Source organism: Cupressus sempervirens, chromosome 5 (assembly GCF_028749045.1).
Source record: "Cupressus sempervirens isolate cs-2001-9-10 chromosome 5, ASM2874904v1, whole genome shotgun sequence".
NCBI lineage: Eukaryota > Viridiplantae > Streptophyta > Pinopsida > Cupressales > Cupressaceae > Cupressus > Cupressus sempervirens.
Genome location: NC_143122.1, coordinates 287667740 through 287688909, shown reverse-complemented (window position 1 = coordinate 287688909; position 21170 = coordinate 287667740). Strand labels below are relative to the sequence as shown.

Below are 21170 nucleotides of genomic sequence, written 5' to 3'. Positions count from 1 at the left end.
AAAGGTCTCTTAGGGACGTATCCCCTTTGACATGGGATGACTTTGTGAAATTTAAAACCTTACAACCCCAAGTTGACCCTAGTGAACGGAAGGGTGAGGAAAATGTAGTTCCCAGTAGTGAGCCTACAGAACAAAATATTGAGGGACCTGAAACAGAAAACGCACAAGGGATTGAACCGAAATTCACTTCCACTCAAGTGAATGTGCCTCCACTTGAATAGGACATCCCTAAACCCACTACTAGTCAAGCTAAAAGGAAATGGAAGTCATCAGAAGAAATCGTTGCTCAACAAAAACCTAGTCCTACAATTCAACAACAAAAGAAAACAAAGAAGGTTCCTGCAGCAACTAATCCTGCAGCAGTGATACCGAAAAAGAAAAGTAGGCAAAAGAAAATAGTAAAAGAAGAGACTCCTTTAAGGAGAAGCCCTAGAATGAGAGGGTAGATTTTTAAAAACCCTATATGTCTAAAGCACCTGCTCTAGAGTCTCTTGTGCAGATAATTTCTGACCATTCTCCCCTTCACACTGAAATGACAAAAGCTTATGGTAGTCCTCCTGTAGCATGTGAGCAAGAAATTAATGAAACTTTAATGGATTTACCAGGTGTTTCAAGCCATGAGAATGAAGTAGTTCCTGAAAGTCATGATTCGAATATTGCCTTAGTCCCCTATAAGTCAACATGGATCAATAGTTTGGCGGAACATCTATGGCAGGAATGAAAAAAGAAAAAGGATTATGAAGAGGATAACAGTGCCATCACCTTGCAAAAACTCCTTTTCCAATTATATGGACAACATTTATTTGCTGAGGCACTATGGAAAGAGGAGAAGAAAAGAATGAGCAAGATCATAACATCACAAAATGAGGAGATTGAAGAATTGAAAGAACAGCTAGAAAGACAGAAACAACGCATGGAACATGCACTTAAATTAGCTGATCAAGGTCTTGCTTGCAGACCACCTCTTCGAGTATATGCTTTTTGTTTGGAAGAACAATATCTTTTTTTTTAGTTGATGTTAACCCTCAAAAATGTAAATGCAGAATTCAAAACCGCACAAGAGTTTTATGGACTGTATCAAACCTTACCACCATGGAAGCAAAATCTATTGTGTGAGTTGTATATTCATAATTTTGTCATTCCTGCAGAAACTGAGTGGAATCATTTGCTCTATATAGGAGATGTGCATTTGAAAGCTTTAATTTCATGGATGTCTAATGAGGAAAATTATGACAGACAACTGGTTAATTACAGAGATGAGGAGAGAACAAAACCTTTACCCTTGAGGGCAGAAACTAAACAACCAGAAGAAATGCTTCGAGACTGGTTTACATTAACGTATGGGAAGAGTAATCCAGACATTAGAAAGAAGGTATTTTCTGCTAGAGCCAAATATATGCCAAATATGAAAACTTTCCCTACTTTGCGTTCCAAAGAGCTATGACCGGAGTAAGAGGTAGATGGGCACGATTACCTGATTCTCTCAAGAAATCAGAGCCACACAGTCCTATTAATTTGGAAGCAACACTATATAGAGTTCCAAAATATTTAGAACTAGTAAAGCAACTAAGGTTAGAGCTATGGTGTCGTTTAACCATGCAACCTCCAATGCTTTTATGGCCCCTGTATGATATTGATGTTGACAAACTTGATAAGTTGCAGGAAGACCACAGGCAAGAAGTATGGGAAAGGACCAGAGGATTCTATGACACCTTCAAGAGCAGCAGAAAGGGAAAGACAGAAGTTGGGGAGCTCAGATCTTTGACAAAGAAATGTAATGCTTGAGGACAAGCATTAGTTTAGCAGGGGGCAGATGATGAGTCTAAAAAATTCCTTTATTTTGTTATGTTTAAGATACTTCATGATACTTTGTTTATCCTTGTTTTAACACTTATAAGCCTATTTTTGATAAACCTTTGATGATTTATGGGGTAGAAAAGCTATGTCATCCTTTTCTTAAATTATATCCAATATGCAGTATTTCATATAAATATCCAAATGTGTGTTCTTATGCTTGAATTTAGTCTGATGGATGTTTATTTGCAAATATGTCTTATATCATAACTAACCTGATGATAAGGTTTAAAGGATGAGTGGAAGAATCCAGAAGTTGGTTGCCGACAGCATTCAAGGAGAAACGAGCATCAAGGAACAACCACGAAAAGGAAGTTATAACCACTCCAAGAAACATTACAGCGAATAAGGAGGATTTTTTACGAGCCATTACCTTCTTTGCATTTACGTTGTAACAAGTGGATGCCATGACTTCATTGCTCCCTCCTCAATTCCGTTATCCTTCCTTTTCGCTTTCAGTTGTTCTCCTATATTCTCTCCTGCAGACATAACTTAGGATAGTTACTTTTCTGTTATGTAATAAAGAGTAGATTCCCTATATATGTTGGGATTGACTTCTGTGTGTGAAGTTTTTAGTTTTAGTTTTTGGTTTTGATAAGTTTTATCGAGTAAGAGAGAACACTGATTCACAGTTTGTTGCAGTTGTGTTTTACAATTCTGAATTATGTAATGACTGATTAATGAAATGAATTAGTTCTCTTTAGTTTCTATCCTGCGTTGGTAGATTAGAGAAGCCAACCAAGGGGGCCCACTTGGAAGGTGGATTAGATTAGGATAGAAAAGATTCATTTTACTAAGAATTAGCAGTATTTTAAGTAAGACATAGCTAGTTAATTCCTTCCTATAGCATCACACTTCATGGACGTTCCTGCAGCATTTGCGAGAATAGTCTAATGGATGAGTCAAGATGAAATCTCTGTTATCTTGTCATTTTGTTTTCAACATTCATAGATTCAGTAGTTTCCTTTCTACAGTAGTAGTGTAGTTTCCTTCCTTTGCATTTTTACTTTCCTGTAGCACAAGCATAATGACTCATCAATGTACCTAGTGCACATACTGTGCCGACCATTTCAAGTATACATCCCTGGGCTGACAATCTAAATGCACCTCATGGTAGGGGAAAATTAGTCCTTAGCTTGAATAGATTATTCCTAAGCCAAGCCTAGCACATTACTATGGAACACCTATTGTGAGGCAGTTCAAAGTGTGTGGCAAACCATACACAATAGTTGGATAGGCCCTCGGTATGTAGCCTTCCTCTACGTTTAGAGGGGCAACTCCCTCATATGATATAATTTTAAAAAATAATTCAAATAAAGAATCTAAAACTTCAAAGATCAAGAGAAAGCCATTCAGGATGAATGCACTACATGCCCTCACAACCTTCTTGGGTAAACAAGAACTACGCTCGAAAGCAACTAGTATTACCAAGCACATTCATTATTCATAAACCCCCACACAATACCATGAGAATGTCTACTACAACATGCAACAATTTTGATTTTCGAATAAGAAACCAAAAGAACATCTCATTTCATTTCCTTGCACCAAGAAGACAATAGAGATTTTTTGATTTTAGAGATAAAAAGTGTACATACTTTCCAAAATTTATCTCTTGATCAAAATTTCAGCATAGTGTTCCCTTATTTTTAAAACCAAAAAGTCCCTTTTACAAATCCCAAAAGAACCCTTATATAGACACGAAGGTTAATAACTACCCTTGTGTGGTTAGTAACTACCTCCCAAATATGTGATTTGGGTGAGGTTAATTAACCTCAACAAAATTAACCTAAAATGACAATGACCACTATTTGAAATGTATGGCTTGGAAGATGTCTTCAGAAGCTCGAATCATTGACTTGATATTTCTGAACCATGGTATAGTTGCAATCCTTAATATTAGAGAGAGTGCATTCCATTGTGAGAGTAACATCAGAAGTACTAGTAGTGTTGATTATCTTGCTATCAGTGTAATAATCATAGATAGGATAATTTCTTCTTGCCCATTCAAGCTTTCCCTTCAATGAATCATCCAGAGTACTATGTGTCCTTTTGTTCCACCAATTTTGGGCACTTGTAGACCTGCAAAACCTTCAATTTCCTTTCCATGGGCACACTTCCACACTAAAAGTTTCTAAATGAAGCAACAAAAGGACTTCTATTCCAATCTATTTTAACTTTTCCACCTTGAGTAGCCCAATTATCCCCATTCTATATAGTTGCATATACTTCCATGGGTTTCCTTCTAGGAAATGCAATACCCTTATCTGCATAATTCTTGTGTACTCTAATGGGTACATCATCTACATAAAATATGATGCAGTAGATGTTGTAGAAAATAGAGTATTTTTGATAATCTTGGGCAGGATCAAACAAAAGGTTTATATGCTCCCTTCTGCTGTCAATTCCATTTGCAAATATATTTGTCTATACAGTGATTGGCTCTCCTAAAATCATTCCCCATAAACTCAAAGTCTAGTTCATCACAGTTGGGCTAGTCTGAGGCAAAATAGAATGCAACCACTGTGCCAACTAACTTACCAAGAATGAGCTTGATTTCCATTTCAATCTTTCCAAATAGAAACATGTCATTGTAACTAAATCCCAACCCAGAATCTTGGCTCAAAATCAGCCGATTCTCCAATCCATCATTCAGATTCTTAACACTAGCTGGTGACCATGTAATGTAGAGATCTTTGCTAAAATTCAATGTTTTGGTAGCTTTTGCTATCACTGATTCAGTTTATTGTCGATAAGGTGATCAACACGGTTTTTCTTCAATTTGAATAAAATTCAAAAAACCTACTTTCACTTGACACCCCATTTTTTATTTGTGTGAGGAAGTAATTGTTGATGTAGTCATTTCCTCCAAGAGTAATCTACATGAGACCTTGAGCAACAAGTTTGTCAGTTGTAGAAACACCAAGTATCTGTGCCCCTGGTTTTATATTGAACAAAATTCTGGAGCTATCATGGCATCTTGATAATATTTACGAATTGCACTCCAGTATCATTTAGAATCCCATAACACCACTGAGCAAGGCATCCCCATTAAGTGTAGGACTCAAATATGGTAGCGAAGATTCTACCCTCAACTTCATCCATGACTTGGTGTGTCCAACCTGATTTGATGACCATGCCCATTAATTCCAATGAGATGGCATATCCAAGGGTATTCCATAAAAGATAAATCAATAGATGAACACCATAATATGTTCCATGAAAGCTGGAGGTGAAGTTTGAATCATGGTGTCATGCTATCCATTACAACCAATAGCATTCATCATTGGAGATTATCATGCTGTGGGCTGAGAATAGAGATATTCTACCAAATAGTTCATGTACGGTATTGAGATAGTCAACATCACAATATTAATGATTCAACTTCATTTACTTCACTGATGCACAGGCAGAGAGGAAATAATGAACAATTTGCTTGAGACTCGCTTCTTTTCCTCACATATTCCTATAGGCATTTTATTCAACATCTAGACGTGAATTTCAGTTTGAGTTCAGTCCATGACCACACGTCCCATCAAAGAATTTTCCCAAACACCTACAGGGCCTTGTTAGTGTACCCTTTTCTGTGCATACCTTGCAATCGGCACGTCCATGACACTGTATCTGGCTCAAGAATTTTGTCAAACATGTATCATGTATCTTACAAGCTTCAACATTTCACATATCACATAAATGTCTACCACTCTGACTTCTCCTTGTGTTAATGTTCCATTTTTATGAAAAGCAATTGTTTCTATCCTTCTCAAGGCTTCTAGAAAGTTTCCACCTTGATGAGGAGTCCCATCCTGGCAGCTTGTGCCAACCCACAAGCTGTGGCAACTGGAGTTGATATGACTAAGGCGTAGGGACAAGCAATGACTAGGAGCACTAAAGATAAGTAGAGCCAATGCTGTTCATTTTTCCTTTCGATTAGAGCTACCACTGTGCTGGTAACTGCTCTCTCCCCCTATGGATATGATTCAGCCCATCCCAGCTAGCAGGTTTGACATACTCAGGTGCTAGTCTTGGTATTAAACTTTGCATTGAGGCAGCTTTCTCCTCCCAACACATGGGTTCCTTCTTCATTCCAATAGCAATACTATGAAGTTCTATGAAAGTGTTGCTGCCAGTGGACATCCTACTATTCCTTAACAATTCTTAGCAAACAATTTGTCTTCCTTATCCAATTCCATTTGGTGTTCAACATGATGATCTTCTTGCTTGCAATTCTTTACCTTAATCAGCTAAACAGTGAGGTTAATGGTTGTGTCAAAGAGGTTAAGAAATACACATTTTCGGAGAGGTTAATTAACCTACTCCAAAATGCATAATTCGGAAGTTATCATTAACCTGTTTGAGAGGTTAATGGTTACATGTTTTTGGAGAGGTTAATTAACTTACTCCAAAATGGGCAATTTGAAAGTTATCATTAACCTATTTGAGAGGTTAATGGTTAATGATAAACTTGAAAATGCGTAATTTGGGTCCCTCCATTAACTTGCAATAACTTGGGGCTCAAAAGTTGGATTTTGAAAATTTCAAGTGCTCGGCAGAGCCGGGAACAACCCGGAGACATGAAGATTTAGAAACTCACAAAAACTCACGGATGAAATGACCATTCCATTGATTAAAATGGGGCATATTTCACACATAACCAAGGAATTAACAGGTTCAAAAATTGAAACACTTTATTACCAAGTAACACACCACAAACTATATCTGCCCCAATCATTTCACAGAATACCGATACCATCAAATATGAAAAGTGAGTCTCTCCAATGTAGAAAGATATGGACAACATGATTCTGTTGAGATTATTCATCATTTTTTCTTTTGGGTTTCCTTACTGTTGATTATTATTTTTAATTGAAAAATTGTAAGTAATAGTACAATTAGAAAAACCGTACATAGCAGGCCAAGCTGCAATGTACGATTTCAGACCCACTGCACGCAATTACTGTTATAGGAAAGATTTTAATGCATACAATGGGCTTGATTGTTTATTGTTTATTGTTTATCCCTAAGAATCTTGGCAGAAAAACTGAGTCTCACAAGCCATGTTGTTAGTGCCACCCAACAAGAATGTGTTTAAAAAAAAAAATATTCTCTCCTCACAAGTAACTGATTAGATTTTATATATGTTTATTAACTAAATGATTCATTTATGTCTTGTATGATCGTGTATAATCGTTGCAACAAAATCCAAAAAGCCAGAAGAATGATGATGAATCGTTGCAATTTGCTAAATTGGAAAGTTTCACTGTAATGGGTAGATTTGTTATCGATGGAACATTAGAAAATTTGTGGGTCGGCCAATGCAAGTCGGTAAGCAAACTAGTAGCAACATTTATATGATCTATGAGTGATATTGTGATTTAAGTTGTTAATTTCAGTTGTATTGTAATTTGAGCTTTTGATTTTAACTGTGTTCTTTGTAATATCAACATTTAAATCAGTAAGATAGAGAGTTTAAAAGATATAAAGTATAATGAATATTGGAAGGTTTCGAAATCTTATATTAAGATAAAAAGTTTAAAAGATATAAACTTTAATGAATATTATGAAGTGTAGAAATCTTATATCTTCAAATGTTTCTATTTTACTGCAGTGTTAGATAATTATTATGAATGTTTTGTAAAGGTTCTTACAATCGTACATGTAAATAATTTTAAATATTTATATTGTCAAAGTTTTTGTTTGGGAGCTGCTTAAACATTACTCACTAAGCTTAATTCCTAAACCAAAAGTGTTAAATAGTCAAAGTTGACTTTTTTAAAGCAAGCTTAATTCTTCCCTTAGTGATGTTTAAGGGTGGCTCTTTGTATTATTTGTAAGTCATATTTGACAATTATATCGTGTAAAAAGGTGATCTTAAGTACAAATAATCAATACTCAATGATTAGACAAATTATTTCAATTTCATGTAAAAACTCTATCAAATGTGTGATATTTTGAATCAACTACTCTTTTAAGTACTTTAACCTTTGGTTTCTCTTCTTAAAACATTTAGATATTAAAATATAGATATAATTGAAAAATGACTTTTTTGATTCTTAATGTTAGTATAATATTAGTGATTTATAATGTATATATATTATTTAATCTATTTCTTATAAAATAATTTGATTAGTTTTAAATTTACATTCTTAATGCATGAAATTTATAGAAAAGTGAAGATAAACTGTAGAAATAGATTTATTACTAGATTATGGTCTTATAATACATTAAGTTTAGTCTCAAGACCTTTCTATATCTTGTATGAGTATTTTGGGTGAGAAGAAATTCTTTATAACTAGGTTTGATTATTTTAGTAAAAGAAAAGTTATGTTTGATATTTTTTAAATTGAAAGCAACCGAAAAATTGGGGCTGACCCGAAGTACAAGATACTAAAAAACAACTAATTAACATGCATTTCCATAATTAACCAACTTCCCTTTCCAATTTCAAAAAGCCTCATATTAACGTGTCCCAACTATGATAAAGGAAACTACATATGGTATACAACTTAAAATATACAAACTTCATAATAACCATAGTCCATAAAAGCACCATTAACAGAACCCTCATGGGTTGAGTACTGTAATAGTAATAGAAAAAAAAACTAAAACATAAAAAAAGGAGGTAATAGTTCCCTTTGTTCTTCTCATTTTCATTTAGCTTGTCCAGTAGCAGTTGGAGCCAATCATCAATTAAGAACCTGTAAAGTGAGACTGTTGTGTACATGTTGACAATTGGCTAACAGAGATATGTAATTGTTATCATTTATGTCAACACATGATGTACATGCTTATAGAAAACCTCAGAAATAAAGATACTTAGCTTTTGGTAATTAGAAAATTGTCTAAGTGTGGATTTTGGTATACAATAGTGTATTGTTTTGATTATAACTTGTTAATGATGTCATATTATGACTAGCTCAGAGTTAGATGGAGATAGTATACATGTTGATAATGATGTGTATAACCTTGGAAGTCATTATGGACTGTATGGAATAGAGATATTTGTGTTTTAAGTGAAATAGGACAACAAAATTGAAGGAAAGGATTATTTTATTTACAAAATAACTACTTGTCTAATTAGGGCTAACATCCTAGAGGTTTACTTTAAGCTAGAAAAGTGTATTATGGTATTTCCTGACCTAGCAACAATTTTTGTAAAGGCATGGTATTTATGCAAAGGACATTTTGCGATAAAAGATGTAGTGGTGTTGAGCAATTGTATGCAAAGTTTGTGAAGCTATTTTGTTATCCAAGATCAAACTGAGAAATAATCTATATTCTAGAAGTCTGATTACTTGTTTGGGCAATGAGGTCTTCTTGTAATTGGAAGTGCATGTTTGGGTAGTGGGCTTATCTTGTATCTACTATACTACAACTCCTAATAGGGTTAAAATATCCTTTCAGGGATTCAAAGTCTCCTAATAGGGATTTTCTATACTGAATTTTTTCATTGACTCCTAATAGGGTCCATCCTCTAACAAGGAACTTATATATTAGTATATCATCTAGTGGGTATCATTCCCACTAGGGTTTTCCATTGGTCTGGGTTTCCCTAGTTAATAAAATATAGTGTTCTGAGTTATCTTTGTGGATTGTTACTATTACTATTAAACATTACTTTATTACTTTGTTGTGTATGGTTTAAAGTAAGCAATAATATCTAGTTGGTGAGTAAAGTTTGTAGATGATTGATTCAACACCCCCCCCCGCAATAATCCCTATTTCCATCAATTGGTATCAAAGCATAGTTACTCTGAAGAGGCTTAACAACTTGAATAAGATCTGATGAAAAACCTTGAAGAGGCATTAGAATAAATTGATCTCCTTATTGAAAAAAGAGATAAGCTGAAAGTTAGATATGAAGACTCCAAAGTATACATTGGAAAATAGAAGGAAAATATTGAACATCTCAAATCCAAGCCTAAATCAACTGAATCTGAAACTAGCAATGTTGACTATTCAAAGCTGAAGACAAGATACAAGATCTTGAAGTAGGAATTGAAAATTATGAATTTGAAGTTGACTTTGAGAAATGATCCTAGCAAATTTGAATTTGATTTGAAGACTAAAAATGCATATCTAAGAACAAGTCTAGCAAAGAAAACATATGAATTTGAAACATTGAGAGAAGATCATGAAGAACTTCATAAATACAATACTATTGTGAAAGTTGAATTAACTCAGTGCAAGTAGCAGCTTGAGAAGCTTCATTCTAGCATAGAAAAGCTTGATGATTCAATATCAATATAGAGACCTAATTATGATAAGATTGGTCTTGGTTCTCTATTTAAAATGTTTGCAAAGAAACCTAAGATTAGATCAAATACAAAAGAAAAGGGTGAATCTGATGATAAGATTGAATCTAGTAAATCTTCTAATAAACCTAAAGAAGTTGGACAAGACAAGGAAGTTGAAATATTGGATGAACCAAAGCAAGTCAAATCCCCTAAGGAAACAAGGTATGAATTTAGAGGTGAGTGTTTTTCATGTAATGAGATAGGTCATATGAAAAGAGCTTGTACAAATAAGTCATTCAATCATGTTAAAGAATTTTATTGTTATAATTGTCATGGTATGGGTCATAATGCAATTGATTGTAGGAAACGTAAATATGATAATGATAAAAGGAATAATAGAATGTCTAGAAATACTAACCCTATAGATAGAAGAAGATCTAATGAAATAACATTGAGAGAAGGAAGACCTTATGATGGTATAAGATAGATCATGTGTTATAATTGTAACAACTTTGGTCACATAGCTCTAAATTGTCATGCACATGATGTTCAAGAGAATCCTAGAAGCAAAATGCCAATATGTCATCTATTTAACAACTTCAAACATACAACAAAGTATTGTAGAATGGAAAGAAAATTTAGAGATAGAAGGAACAATGGAAGAAACTTCAAAAATAGAAGGAATCATGGAAGAAATATTAGAAATGGTAGAAGGAACCATGAAAGGAACTCTAGAACTAACAAAGACAATGAGGAACAAAGGAATGTAGTTAGTGAACTTTGTGAAGAACTCAATGAGACATTGTAAAAGGATTGGACATCTCAAAGGATAAGTTAGATGATGTGACATGAAGATCGAAGTTAGTTTTCAAGTTTGATTCAATTAAGTTAAATTAAGCTTTTTTCACAACACTAAAATTTGAAAACTTCATTCAGAGATCAAATTAGAGGTAGCGAAGTTGGGAAAAGGTGTATCAAGATAAATTTAGATAATACCTAAGCTTGCTTGTAATTCAAAGCTTATCTAAACAAGATACAAAGGAACTAAGAATTACTAGTATTACATAGAAAGTTAATTCTATAGCAGAAGATGAAAACTATGTTTTTATGGAAGCGAAGTTTTGAGGAATATTGTCATGATGAAAGGAGGCTATAGTAAACCTCAGATGGAATTTGAAGATTGAATAGATGATCTTGAGTAGATATTTGATTATAAAATGTAATTAATAGCTTTTTCATTTCTGAAAAGTATGCAATTAATTCAAGATCAAGTTGATGGAATAAATGGAGTACAAACTTGAATTTTACTTCATATCAAATACATTTGAAGTAGAAAGCACTTAAAAGCAACTTATCTAGGAAATTTCAAAGAAAACCCTATTTCCAAAAGGAGGTATTTTATCATTTTTCCACATAATTTATTTGATAAAAACTCATATTTAATAGAATCATGGATATGTCACTAGTGCATAATGTTGAGAATGAGAACAAACCTAAGTTAAATTTTTTTTTGTAAAACCCATAGAAGGAAACCCTAACTCAACATTATCCACTACTCTAAACAATGCAGTATATTTGGAAGATATAGGAAGTTATCTTAATAGTAAATTTGAATCTACTGGGAGTGAATATGAACAAGGATGGATGGAAATAGTTTTCAATCATGTTATGATTATGGAACCCAGATTTGAACACTTGAAAGAACTAGACCTATTCAAATATCATTTATACTATGAATTAGACATAGATGAGTGGACACAAATAATATTAAGTAGAATACATGATTGGAAACTATGGATGCAAGATAGTGTGCTTGATATTTTTGCTGACCTTATTCATGAGGTAACTGGTCTTAGTAAACAAGACAGTGTACCTATAGGTGAGAAATGGGTAAGAAGAAAGTTGAAAGCTATACCACATTAATGTATAATGGAAAGGCCATGTTGATCAAAACCATTAAGAAAAATGATGTAAGATTTTTGAGTAGAATTATTGCCTACTCTATATGTGTAAGTTTAAAGATTGATGAATTGTTAGCTGGATTCATCTATGCATCATACAAAATATGTGTAAAGAAGGAAAAAGTAAACCTCAATGAAATTATGAGAATGCAACTACTTGAAAACCTAGAAAAGATCAAGAGGACTATGAATGGTGTGTTTAGATTTCAGTCACTAATCAATCACATATTCTTTCATGTGCTTAAAAGTTTTACATATTTATTTTTCATAGAGATAATAAAAAGTGATTGGTGTAAAATGGAAAAGATCATAGAAGTGTATAGAAGACATCCTATAGATAAAATTTTGGATAGTAGAAACTTAATAATGAAAACATTTTAGAATGAAATGAGATAGAGAGTCAGAATTGCACTTGCAATTGTAGATAGATTTAAAGATAACATTTGTGTTATGGTTGATACAAATTATACTTATATTCAAGCAGTAGAACCTTAGGAACCATTTCTTGGTCCCTTAGGTTAAGAATTAAATGATGAAACAATAGTTAGATACATTGATTTATTGTTGAAGTTAGGGAAGGACAAAGGTGAATATAGATTTGGAACCTATGATGAGATTACCCAATCAGATCCTTGGGCACCCTTGGAGAAGGATTTTCATAAGAAAATAGAAACTAAAATGAAGAAATCTTTATTAGAGGTTGGTATGATTGAGAGTAAATCACAAGTAGTTAAGCAAACCATGAAGCAAGGAATATTAAATGTGCAACCTTTGTCAATATTTGTCATAGAGACATCTTCAAAATAGAGCATTCCATATGTAGTAGTATTAGACATGCAACCTAGTTAACTAAAGAGAAAATATGAGAGATTAGTGGAAGCAGTGACCATAAAGACTAAAAGGGTCAAGCAACAAGCCACTGAACTAGGAAAATGACAAAGGACATTATTGACAATTGTTGAGTCTAGTGATGAAGAAGAAGAAGAAGAAGAAGTCAAGAAAGTAGAGAAGGTGGCAATGTCAAAGAAATCAATAGGAAAAGCTCGATAACCTTGGAAGCTAAAGATAGAAAAGATAAAATCATTTATTTTTATTAAGGGAAACTTTGTTTAGATGGACAAATTTTATGATTTGTACAACAATTTTGAGAAAGATTAGATTGATATGTCTACTATGAGATACATTATAGCTAATAAATTGAAACTAAAGGATATTAAGGGCATTGCAAACTAGAAAGTCTAAGACTTATTGAGAAGAAGGCACCAACAAGAGAAGAAGATTTAGAACTTTGGAAGTCTATGCTAAGGACTATTTGCAAGGCTGACAATAAAGAAGAAATTAGGAGATTATTGAATAATCTTGCACCTTATCTAAGAAATAAAGTGAAACCATTTTTGTTTATGATGGGTGAAAAAGATAAGTTAAGAAGTGAGACTATAGCAGCAATAAGTCAAATGTTAACAGAATCTAATGCAACATCTTCACCTAGACCCAAAAGCTCAGAAGTGTCAGTAAGTGATGACACTATGTAGATAGATTGGACCAATGTTACCATTAACATTGATGATAAGAATCCATTTGAAGGTTATGAATAGAATGAACTTAATACTAAGGATATTGAAGACAAACTAAGGAAAATTGAAGAAGAGAAGAGGAAAATAAAAGAGGCTAAGCAAAAATTTCTTGAGGATGAGATGAAAAGAAAGGAAGAGGAGGAAAGAAAAGAGTAGCAGAAGAAGAAATGAGAAGGAAAAGAAAAGAAGATGAGAAGAAGAGATTGTAAGAGGAAGAGAAGAGATAAAATGAAAGGAAGGAAAGAGAAAAGAAAGAAGAAGAAGAGAGAAGAGTCAAAGAGGCAACTAAGAAGAAGCAAAGGGAGGATGACACTAAACCTTCTAGTTCATCTACTCTAGTTTCACTTGCTAGCCTAGAAACTAATGATGATGATCAAACTGACTTGATCTCATCCCTGCCAAAACTCATTTAGAAGAACATAACAGTGAAGAGCCTACAAAAAACCTTTATGGAGGTTATTGATAGACTACATAGCACTCTGATAGTACAACACATAAGGGTAGATCCAAAATAGAGGGCACAAGTAGTGCTAAAGTCATTTGATGAAGAATTCACTAATTTGTTGAGTGTTGCAGAAACAAAGGCACATATCTCACATGATGCTAATTTATTTAGCACCATTTGTCAAAATATTAAGAATGATTTGATAAGTCTTGATACTTGTATCAAGGAACTTTGAAAGTGTCAATAGGATGGTAAGATGATACTATACATTAAGTGTACTCTATCTCATAAACTAACTAAAGACATTGATAGTTAGATTGGAGGAAAGATGAGTGAGTTAGAGGCTATATCTAGCTAGATACAATATGCATCTTGTAAAATTAATAATTTTGAAGGACACATGGCCAATATTCACAATGATGTTAGAAAATTGGAACTTTAGAAGGAACACATTTTGAAGAGAGTATCAGGTTTTAGAGAGTCTATTACTCTGAAAGTATCTTTTGTTGAGAAATAGTTGGAGGAATGTGTCAAGGCCAAGGACACTTATTCTAACTTTTTGTATTTAGACTTGAATGTGGTTGAGATTGCATCATATGACTTATGTGAAATTCTTGCCTCTACTTATGTGAATTTTGAAGATTGCATGAAGATTCTATCAGCTTAAGTAGAAGGACAACATTTTTGACAATAGATGGACAAATTTTGAATAGTTTCTTGACATTTCGACCTTTGTCATTGATGTTAAAGGGGGAGAGCTACAATAGGAAAATTTTGAAATAGGTAAAGAGGAGAAAATAATATTTTATATTATATTTTAAGGGGGAGTTTATGTAAGAAGGAAAAATTGTAATAGTTGTAATGAGAATGTGTTGTTTATTTTAAGTTTTTGATACTTAGCCAATTTTCCCTATTTTGTTGCCATCAATGCTAAGGTGGAGATTGTTGACAATTGACTAATGGAGATATGTAATTGTTGTTGTTTATGGTAACACATGATGTACATTCTTATAGGAAACCTCATCAATAAAGATACTTAGCTTTTGGTAATCAAAAAATCTTCTAAGTATGGATTTTGGTATACAATAGTGTATTGTTTTGATTATAATTTGCTGCTAATGTCATTTTATAACTAGTGAAGTTAGATGGAGATAGTATACATCTTGATGATGACATGTATAACCTTTCAAGTCATTACAGACTATATGGAAAAGAGATATTTGTGTTTTAAGTGAAACAAGACAACAAAATTGAAGGAAAGGATTTTTCTTTTACAAAATAACTACTTGTCCAATCAGGCCTGACATCCTAGATGTTTACTCTAAGTTGGAAAAGTGTATTATGGTCTTAGATGACCTGGTAGAAATTTCTCTAAAGGCATGATATTTATGCAAAGGACATTTTGTGATAAAAGTTGTAGTTGTTGTGTTGAGCAACTATATGCAAACTTTTATGAAAGTAATATATGCACAGTTTGTGAAGCTATTTTGTTATCCATGATCGAGCTAAGAAATAATCTATATTCTAGAAGTCTAATCACTTGTTTGGGTAGTAAGCTCTTTTTGTAATTGGAAGTGCATGTTTGGGTAGTGGGCTCATCTTGCATCTATTGTACTACAACTCCTAACATGGATTCAAAGTCTCCTAATAAGGACTCTCTATACTAAATTTTCTCATTGACTCCTAACATGGTCCATCCTCTAATAGTTAACTTGTATATTAGTATATCATTTAGTGGGTATTATTCCCACTAGGGTTTTCCCTTGGCCAGGGTTTCCCTAGTTAACAAAATATGGTGTTATGAGTTATCTTTGTACATGGTTACTATTACTGTTCAACATTAATTTATTACTTTGTTATGTATGGTTTAAAGTAAGAAATAATATTACTTTGTATATCAGTATATCATTTAGTGGGTATCATTCCCATTGGGATTTTCCCTTGGCTAGGTTTTTCCCTATTCAACAAAATATGGTGTTATGAGTTATCTTCGTGCATGGTTACTATTACTATTCAACATTACTTTATTACTTTGTTATGCATGGTTTAAAGTAAGAAATAATATCTAGTTGGCAACTAAATTTTGTAGATTACTAATTCACCACCCTTCTTAGTAATCCCTCTTTCTAAAGTACACCCCCACCATAGAAGTGAGGCCTTCCTTCTTCATGTGTAACAATTGAAGGGTGGACGCCACTGAATGCATAACTCACATGAAAAACCTAGTGATCTCAACAAACCTCTACTCTAGGATCTCCTGCCTTTCTTCCACTTCTTTAGGTTCTTGTTAATAATCTTCGATCATCATTCTAAATAGATGGGGACTGAGAGATGTCCTTCTTAGGAATATCATCACCTTTACCAATAGCACATTGGGGGGGAGGTGAAAGTCTCCCCCTTCTCACTACTGGCAATATGGTCAATTAGATGTCTAGTGAGTTGTCATTTATGGAAACATGTATTCATTATTTCATTTATGAATTTACATATAGAAAGTTGTCTAATTGTTAGATAGTTTGCAGTAGTACGAAGACATATGTGATGTGTACAAATGACACACTTCGAGTTAGTTCACACATAGTTGAGAATAGCTTTATGAAAATGTCATGATGACATAGGTGAGTTCATAGATGTGTATAAACAAAATACCAGTTTAGGTATTTGATAGATAATAACAAAGTATATCATGAATGTGTAAGGTATAAGTAAATAATTTATCTTGTGCAAAGAATGTGAAGTTCATGTGATGATATGTGGCATGTGAACTATTGTATGAACATCTTGAAAGATATATAAACCACATGTGATGTGAGATCACATGTATGATCAGAGAAAGTGAGAATTATAGCAGTGAGAAAGTATTATATGTATACCTATACTTGTGAAGAACTTATTTGAATAATTGCATGTTAGGGAAGTGGACTCTTCTTGCATACATGTTCTACCAACTCTTAATAGGGTTGAGGCTTCTAACAAGTCCTAGTCCTCTAACAAGGACTCAAGACAATATATGTACTTCATAGACTCCTAATAGGGTGTTATCCTTAACATGATTCTTTTGTTTAGTGGATCATCTTGTGGGTATCATCCCTGCCAAGGTTTCCCTAGTTAACAAATAATGGTGATATGAGTTATCTTTGTGCATGGTTATATTTATTGTTTATCATTGTTGGTTTACTTTTGTGTGGAACTTATAAAGTAATTAATAATATTGAGTAATAGACAAAAGTTTGTAGAATATCGATTCACCCACTCCCATCCCCCCTCTTAGTGTTATCTATTTCTAATACTTAATATTAGAACACACTTACTTTGAAGAGGCTTAAAAACTTGAGTAAGATCCCTATGGATATGGAACTGTTAAAGAGGAATCTTGAAGAAGCTCTTGAAAAGATTGACCTTCTTACAAAAGAAAGAGATAAACTAAAAGATATTTATGAAGATGCAAACATTTATATTGGAAAACTAAAAGACAAGATTGATTATCTAAAATTTGGTAGGCAATTGAATATGTAAACTAGTGAAAATGATGAAATAGGAAATCTCAAGAAAGAAAATGGTAGCTTGAAACATTAGTTGAAAATTGTGTAGCTTAAGTTGAGTTTTAAGAAAGATGGTAGCAAGAGTGAATGTGACCTAAAAATTGAGAACACAGACCTTAGATCCTAGTATAGTCAAGTAACATATGATTTAGATTCATTTAAGATTGAGCATGAAAAATTAGAAAAGTACAATACCATTGTGAAAGGATAGTTGACACAAGCTAAGAAATAGTTAGAAAAACTTTATTCTAGTAGTGAGAAAATTGATGAACAAATCTTTCGCCAAAGACATTCTTATCATAAGATTGGCCTTGGTTAACTTATTGGAGAGAAATCTAGCAATAAAATTGAAATTAGAAAAGAACTAGATCTAGTTGTTGAATCCCCTAAAGAGTCTGATCTGAGTAATATTGAATCAAGCATTGCTACTAAAGTATCTAAAGAGATTGAATTAGTTGATTTGATGAAAAAACATGAGGAGCCTAAGAAAATAGAGAAAGTTGATAAATTTAAGCAAGGTGAACCACAAAAGGAAGTCATACATGAGTTTAGAGGTATATTTTTCATATGAAATGAAATTGGTCATATGATAAGAGATTGCATAGGTAAGTCTTTTAAACTTATTACTAATCTCTATTGTTATAATTGTCGTAGTTATGGACATAGAGTAGTAGATTGTAAGAAACCTAATTTTGATAGTAATAATGCAAATTATCCTATAGGAAATAAAGAGGAATATTTGGTGGAGAAAGGAAACAATTTGTATGTTACAAGTTTAACAATCCTAGACACATTGCAAGGAATTGTTGAGCACCAGATAGTTAGAATGGAGCCAATCAGAGGAGGAATGCACTTGTATGTCTGTTATGCAATAACTTTGGACACACTACAATATATCTTATAATGGACAGAAGAAATTTCAATAGGAATCCTAATCACATAAGAAACAATAAAAAAATGATAGAAAGAATGATAACAACAATGATAATAGTCAAAAGTAATCAAGTAACATGTTGATGAATGCAAAGAAGCATTTCTGAAAGCTAAGGATCTAGGAGGCTCTTATATAGTTTTGGAGGAACAATATTTTGATGCAGCTTATGAGAGATTGAAGTTAGAAGTTGTTTGTGACTCATCCTATCTGAACTAAGCAATTTTGGAAAAGACAAAGCATCAGCTAATCAGAACTAATGTCAAAAATTTGAGTTAGAAGTTGTACACTTAATAGAAGGTAAAGAACATAAAAAGAAGGATATGGTTAAGTGTACAAGCTTAGATATGATTGTAGTAATTTGTAAGATGGAAAACAAGTTTAGTGGTGATAAATGACATTATTTGAAATTGTGGTAGATATACATTAAATGTGGAGTCTGATTTGAATTGATTTAAAGATAAAAAGCAAGATTGTATGTACCATTTGAGAATGTGAAGTGTCTAGAGAAATTTAAAGAGCAATTTGATAGTGAATTGGAGTACAACAAGAAGTTCTTGAAGTGTAAAGTTGAAAAAGCCCTAAACGTGACTTTTGAGGTATTTTATGAAGAATGAACTAAGTTTTTAGTGCATAGAATTAGAGTTTCAGTGGTTACTTAGATAGTATATGATGTTACTAAAAGGCCAAGATAAAGTTAAAGAAACATCTATTCCCTTCTCTTGTGGATGACCCATTAGGTGCACTTTTGCAAATCTTGCAGAATGTGCTTCACATAGAAGATGTAAGGAGTTATAGCCACTAAAAAATTGAAAGTATAGGATATGAGGATATACAAAAGTACTTAAGAGTCATGTGTAATAATAATCTATCTTTAAAATCTGAGTATGCACACCTAAATGAGTTAAACCTAGTGAAGTATATGTTCTATACTAAGTTTGACAATCATGACTGGACCAAAATAATTTTGAGTAGGAGTCATGATGAAATGTTTTGGTTAGGTGATGCACATGTAACAATTGACAATGACCTGATTCATAACATAAAAGGTATAAGTAATAAGGGATGAAACCATGTAAATGATAGAAATGTAGGGAAGTTGGTTGAGACACACCTATTAGCTAGATTTGATGAATGAAACATGAATGCGGATAGAATTCAAGACAAAGGAGTGAAGCTATTGGGAATGATTTTAGGGTACAAGTTTAGCCATGGTTTAAGTGTTAACTCAATACTAGCTCAATTTTTACATAAAGCCTATGTAATGATAGATGAGAGCAGAAAAGTGAACTTATGTGAGATAATCAGAGTTTAGCTATTGGATAACATTGCAAAATTGAAGAAGACAAAGAATCCAATCTTCAGTTTTTAGTCCTTATTAATGCATTTGTTTTTATATGCAACAAAGAAGTTCCTAGGGATGAAAAATTGGTAAAGTAATGAGCGTGTGATGAAGTTGGTGACTTGCTACTATAGGGAAAAGCTAGAAAATGTCAAAGATAGTGACATACATAGAATGATGAAGAGTTTTCAAACATAAATAAAATAGATATACATAAAACCTCCTTCCATGGTAGAGAAGTACAAAGATGATTTATTCTTCATGGTGGAAACTAATAACACATGCATGGAAGCAATAGAACCCAGGGTAAAATTGATTGAGCCCATGGGATGTGAGATGAGTACAGAACTTATAGAAGGGTATGCACAAATCATACTTTAGTCGGAGAAGGAAATTAAGTGCCATAGATGGGGTACTTATGAAGAGAAAGTGAGAGAAGCTCATTTTGAACTTCACAACAAGGAAAGAAAGAAGAAAGTGATAGATTCTATTCTTAAGTAATTTGGCATGACACAAGAGGAGTTCAATGAGGTAAAAGGAATTGCACTTGAAATGAAGGCAAGTGGGAAATCTGAGGTGATAGAAACAACACGTATTGTTGTTGCAGCACCTTCTGAAGGTGTAACTATTGTTGAACCAATTGCATAGGCACAATATGTAACAGTTGCACAAGTGCAATTAGTAACAGTTCAGTTACCTAAAATACAATTGGAGGTTATTACACCTATTATGTAGATGAAGTCAAAAAGGTTGGTAAATGTGGAACAAAAAACCACACCACCTACCAAGAAAAGGGCCAAGTAAACTACTAGTGGACTCGATAAAATAAGAAAAACTCTACAAGTTAGTGATTTTGAGGAATCAAAGGATGAAACTAAGGATAGACTAGTGAAGAAAATAGTGCAAGAAGGAAAAAACCAATAGGAAAGAAACAAAGGTAGAAAAAGTTAACATGAAAATTATAAATGATGGTGATTTTGAATAGTTAAATAAGTATTGTATCTTATATAATAATATGGATAGAAGGAACCCAAAGAATACCATAGTGAGGAATATGATTTTGAGGAGAGAAAAATGTGATAACATTCAAAATAAGATTCCAGAGGACCTATATAATAGGTTATTAAATAGGAATAAAAGAGTAATAGAAGAGGACACCAGGTTGAGAGAAACAATGATAAACAAGTTGTGTGAAGTTATCTCTAACGAGGACATGGATAGAATTTTGAGGGGTGTTGAGCCCTTGCCGAGGAACAAAAGAAGAGTAGTTCTTCTGATGGAAGG

At 33.1% G+C, this 21170-nt stretch overlaps 2 pseudogenes; both read right to left on the bottom strand.

The window, feature by feature from the left end:
* LOC149555697 (putative xyloglucan endotransglucosylase/hydrolase protein 10) overlaps positions 1-566 on the bottom strand; it is a 39661-nt pseudogene extending 39095 nt beyond the window's left edge.
* A 3126-nt stretch (positions 567-3692) lies between these two features.
* The window catches only part of LOC149555696 (putative xyloglucan endotransglucosylase/hydrolase protein 10 pseudogene), a 67268-nt pseudogene continuing 49790 nt past the window's right edge, over positions 3693-21170 (bottom strand).